At 34.7% G+C, this 5941-nt stretch overlaps 1 non-coding gene across 1 annotated transcript; it reads right to left on the bottom strand.

The window, feature by feature from the left end:
* Window positions 1–4515: 4515 nt before the first annotated feature.
* Window positions 4516–4596, bottom strand: Trnac-gca (transfer RNA cysteine (anticodon GCA)). The gene has a single exon. It is a non-coding gene; the product is annotated as a tRNA-Cys (tRNA).
* Between the last annotated feature and the right edge of the window lie 1345 nt (window positions 4597–5941).

Here is a 5941-nt window from a genome sequence, read left to right as displayed (position 1 = left end):
GTATACACAATGGAGAGACTACAAACATTCAATTAAAAAAGTGACTATCTAAAAAAATGTTTGTGTATCCCACGTGTTTTCTCAATATTGCAAAACATGTACGAATTATAACGACATCTCTTCAACTGCATATTTTGCCTTTAGAAAGACTTGATATATAATCATATATAATCTATAGATACATAATAATGATGGTTAAATTTATAGTATGATCAGTATGTTTATATTATATTGGTGTTTTGTCTAAATAAATGATTTAGGTTTTTCGTTATTTGAAATAAGGGGTTTTAAGTCATGCAAGTGTCATGAGCGGACATGGTAGCTCCTGTCCAGACCGTGCGGTTACGCCGGATGTGCTGGAGCTACGCTGGGCGTAGATGACATTTGACCCAGTTTCGCATCACGCGGCTCATATGACTTCGGCCATTAATATGTTATTAACAATTGTATTACACTCCCAGGCAGTCGATACAATTGCTATGAGTGATATGATTTTTTCGAAACACCTGTTTCTGTTTGTGTGAATATAGCTACGACTAACAAAGTGCGGTAAACGGTTTAAAAAAATCAAAACAAAATAGAATAACTACTGTTCCATAAAGGTTACATATCACATATTTTATTTAGCAGGCTCTATAACGTAGGCACGCGAAAGCAATTAAGTACGCAGTCGAAAGTTATGACGTTCGCACGCTATATCTATTACTTGCGCATACGATAGCTACGACGTAGGCACACAATATCTATGACCTGTTACGCGATTGCTATGACGTTCGCAGGTGATTTCTATACAGTGCGAATGGTATAGCTATGACGCGTGCATGCGATATCGCAGACGTGGCCACGTCATATCTATGACGCAATTTTCTTTACCGACTATTATTTAATTGAGATAACAGCTAAATGCGATGCACTGTGCAATTGGCTTAAAAGTGAAGATAATGCGTGTTTCCCAAATATCAGAAATATTTTAAGAATAGAGTGGAATAGAGTGCGGCGACACTTTATTAAATATCAAACCTGGAAATCGAACGCAAAAGCTAGTTAAATATGAATGTACTGATCACAAATCGTCTTAAGAGCGGAACTTAAGTTGTTTAATAGTTTCAATTATATTCAATGAAGTGATGTGTTAACCCTTTTTTTCTCCCCAAAATAAGTATGAATATATTAGTAAATTTTACTTACACTTGCACTTAGTTACATTGAAATAAGATTTGAGCTAGGATAAGTTGTGTTTGTTTATTTTTTAACAAGATTAAAAAAATGCAATCGTCAATTATTTCCAAATAGGCGTTATGAGAATACCTTTAACAGGCGCTCGAGTCCCAAGCTGATCATATGTAGTGTACACATATATCCATTCGTCTAGAGGGCCACGATTAACAACCTCCTTTACAAAAGCGAAACATATACTAAGATACAATTTCCTAAATGGGTTCCTACTCAATTTATTATAAAAACATACTCGTTAAATAAAAAACACTGTATACAATTATCAGAAAAACGGTAAATAATATAATTGTCCTGTTAACCCATTTATGCCTAGCGTCCATAAAAAGGCCTTGGCAAACAGCGTAAACCCAGATGAGACGCCGCAAAATGCGGCGTCTCATCATGGTCTGCGCTGTTTTCTTATAGGAGATTCTGTAAGAAATATTATAAATATAGAAATAAATAAAGTAGACATCCCTAATTTTGAAAATAAATTGATCCTATTTAGAAGGACGGGAGACTCCACTAGGCATAAATCGGTTAAATGTGTGTCTTTCCTTATTACAACAAGAAAATGGTCTTGAAAAATAAATTTAAATGGCAAACTTAACTATTTCATCTGTTGCAAGTATACACGCAGGACTATGCTCATGCATCTATCGTAAAATGTCTCTCTGACGAATTATTCACGTAGACTATGTCTGTTTGATCGCTTAAGGTACAGTTGTACATCCATGGTCATCCATCACTAGCTTGACCCAGCTGATAATATTTTTTTCTATCTGATACGTTTTCACCTTGGTCATTGGTAATTGGTCGCGTGCGCGCGTCATTGTTATCGCGATGTAACGACATAACTATCGCGTGCGTACGCCATAGCAATCAGGTATTGCATGTCATATAAACCGCTAAATAAAATATGTCCTATGCCCCTTTAATGTCATCGTACACAACCGTTTATGACGGAACATATTAAATGCAGGCGTCTCCAATATGTGAAAGTGTGGAACTCCGCGCGGTTTTATCTGACTTAATGATATCGCTATATTTTTATAAACCTATACATATCACCAAATCGACTCTCAGCATTCATATTATCCCGTCACCGTTGTTAACAAACAATCGTTCATGATGGAACATATTAAATGCACGCGCCTCCAATATGTGAAATTGTGGAACTACGCGCGGTTTTACCTGACTTAATGATATCGTTTTTATCTGACTTAATGATATTGTTATATTTTAAATACATACATACATATATGCATACATATATATATCAAAAATCGACTGTCATCATTCGTATTATCCCGTCACCGTCCAATATGTACCGTATGGTGCGAATATTAATTTTCCGAGAGCATATTCACAGAAAAAAGACGATAAAACCAACATGACATTAAATCATAATCATTTCAATTGTACGAAAATTATATTATATATATATTTAAACGCTAAAACATACTTTTTCTTCAATAAATAAGGATTAGTTTTTCGAAAACAAAATACATCAAGCATGCCATAACGCTATTTGATGACATTAGCGCTGGCGCTGTTTCGCAGACTTCGCGTTATAATTTATTTCACGTAAGCAATTCAAAACGAAATAAAGAAATATAATAGGTAAACAATGTGCCACAATTGTATCGTATCGTAACGGAGAGCTTTGATCTTGGTGATCGTGTTGATCGTTGAATTCAGTGACCGCATTGACATATGTTCCTGTGCGGTTGCAACACAGCGGGAACACAGAATAAGCAAATTTTAAAACCCTTTTTTCTCAATTGGAACGCTCTTAACGGACCTATGTAATCGTAAATGGATGACGCATGGACTTTTGTATCGGGAATAGATTACAAACGAGCGCAAAGCAATTTATCTTCACGGATGAACTGACATCACATCGTACCAAAGTCTAAACTATCAAATATAGTCCTTGACCAGTAATGTGTTGTTCGTTAAAGATACTACGACAGTAGAAATATGACACTTTAAAACGACCACAATCTGGTACATTGGATCAATCGTTGCGTCCGTGGCGGACAAAAAATTAAAAAAGCATAAATCAAGACAACACAAAGTCCTTCGAAGGCGTGTTTCAATCTCAAATACACAGTATCGACAGTCGTTACAGTCAAATACAATACTTCAGATAGCACACTAGAGATCAAGAAAGCGGATATAACAATTTTTTCAGGGATGTCAACTGTAGGTCCATAACCGGAATAAAAGGTACATACCCCGCCCGAGCCGTTGCTTATTGTTTTATTGTAGTCTTATAACTGCGATTCCTGGTGAGTACAATGCGGAATATTATAATCCAGACCATCCGTTATACCGCATGTGCATATGTCATTCTATAAAAAAATTGTAATAAAGAACGTCGAAAATAAATTAAAAGGACGAACCATACCGTATCGGAAAATGAATGTCCGAAAACATATTGAGATACGTCTTTATCACATGAAATGAAATATGCATATCCTTTGACATATTTTTTTTTAAGCCAGTCACCAGTAATCTAGTAAATGAGCAATCAATATATAATTTGGTTTACAAAGTGTTTTACCATACGCTATTGCAGTGATTTAAGGTAGCGCACCTCTAATGGGCACATTTCCAAATATAATCTAATTAATTATTTTCTTAATCAGCATCATTTCACTGAACTACATGTAAATTTGTAGGTAAGCTTTCCATGCTTTTTAAAAAAATATACCGATTTTTTCAAAACAACCCCCACGCTCGGCTTTTGTCCAGTGTATTTTCACCCATGGGGTATATAAAAGTTCCATAATTCATTCAAATTTCAAAATATGGGCACGCAGTTGGCGTTTACAGATGCTTTAAAGGTGTTGAAGGTTTAAACAAGATGAAATAAGTATTCGTTTACAGACATTTATTTTTTACAAATTTTTATCTATGGAAGAGCGCCATGAAATGTAAGTTTCAGCCAAGTAAAAATTAAGTCGGTTAAAAACAAAGTGTCATAAAATTCAAAACAGTATCATTTAAGTTATATATTTTAAACGTAGTTTTTATAGAAACACTAAATACAGCGAAAATACCAAGAAATAGACAGATTTACCGTTTACTTTTTTGAAATAAAAATAAAAGGCAACGTGCATCATTCGTATTTTCAGCAGTAAATCACCCAATTTAGCCATAACGGTGTTTTAATTTTAAAAATTGAAGGATGTGCATAACAATTTCAACATATTTAACAATAAACATAGCATATATGCTTTATTTAATCAAATTACGTTAGAAAAGAAATAAAAACGCGTCTCAAAAAGTATGCGATGTCGGCAGGATTCGAACCTGCGCGGGAAATCCCAAAAGATTTGCAGTCTATCGTATTAACCACTCGGCCACGACAACTTCACATTTGTGCTAGCTTTAATTACATATCCATAAGTAAACAGGTAAAAAGGCTCGTCGATCTTTGAAGAAATCGCAAAATCGTATTTTTTCAGATGATATTTTGATCAAAGTCAATATTTATTGTGAAAATAATGTACTCTAAAGGAATTACGTAAACATATATCACAATTCGAAGTTTGAAAAAAATAAAATGCATCTCTCGGAAATAACCGATCATTGAAGATCGGCAATAATCGTAAAATAAATCGCGGGAAATAGTAGGGGTGCGCTACCTTAATTTGCTAATCGATCAATTCAATTTTCATGAAGGCGGATATTTGCAATTGTAAGATTTTCAGAAAGAAGCGAAGAGGTTTTGTCAGTTAATCTACATGTCCGTGTCGGCCGCTAACTTATCAGAAATCAATGAGAACAAACCAGGAAACATCGGGATCAACATCGTTTCTTTTAAAATAATCGCGCACTCGAACGAATTTGTCCATACGCTCCCAACTCTTTTAAAATCTCATCGAATTTACATGGATCTCAAAATCAATCCTGGACGACTCAAATCCGATTTCCGGAATAAATCAAATCAAGAAATACCTTTACACAAATCAAAATCGACTGATTTTGCAACTTTTTTTCGGCCGTTTCTTAGTGGAATGTAACCTTTTTCTGTTCAATGCTTTACTATAAACAGTATCCAGATTAAGTTTGCAATTCAAGATTATTTGCAAACTTATTTTTTTTTATTTATGGAACAATTGTTATGAAATTTTGCATATCTGTAGGTGGCAATAAGTACATACAAATAATTGAAAAAAAAGAAATAAAATGTTTTTGGAAAGTAGATTTATTTGATAATAAAGTTTTCATCCCCCCGTGGGGTCTCAACGGGGTTTTGGCTTTCCGGGGTTTCATGTGAATAGGTGTTATAGTTAACGAGTTATACTCCGGACTAAGTACTGGAAGCTGCCCGACCCCAGGCATGACATAGGTAATCCCTTAATATGCCCTGTATTTGACAGTCATATAAAAAGACAAATGGAAAGGATGAACAAACAAGCAGTTATTAGTTTTATCAGAGACGTAGATAACAGAGAAAGGCAGCTCGCCAAATATTGGCAAACTCTCGCACGTCCAGTGGTTTTTGCGAGATAAGTTTAAGCGCGCAACTGTTTGTCGGTTGCAACGGTAGTGAAAACGCTTATCAACATATCTAAAACACGCTTTCGCATTCCAGTTTTTGTGATTTGAAACAAATAAACTGTTATGTATTATTTAAATGAGAATGTATGCGGTATTATCACTCAATTGTAATGTGTCAATTAAAATAAATCACATGCCGCATTGTTTTATT

Source organism: Dreissena polymorpha, chromosome 5, assembly GCF_020536995.1.
Source record: "Dreissena polymorpha isolate Duluth1 chromosome 5, UMN_Dpol_1.0, whole genome shotgun sequence".
Taxonomy (NCBI): domain Eukaryota; kingdom Metazoa; phylum Mollusca; class Bivalvia; order Myida; family Dreissenidae; genus Dreissena; species Dreissena polymorpha.
Note: the sequence above shows the minus strand (reverse complement) of the source record. Positions and strands in the feature narration are given on the sequence as shown.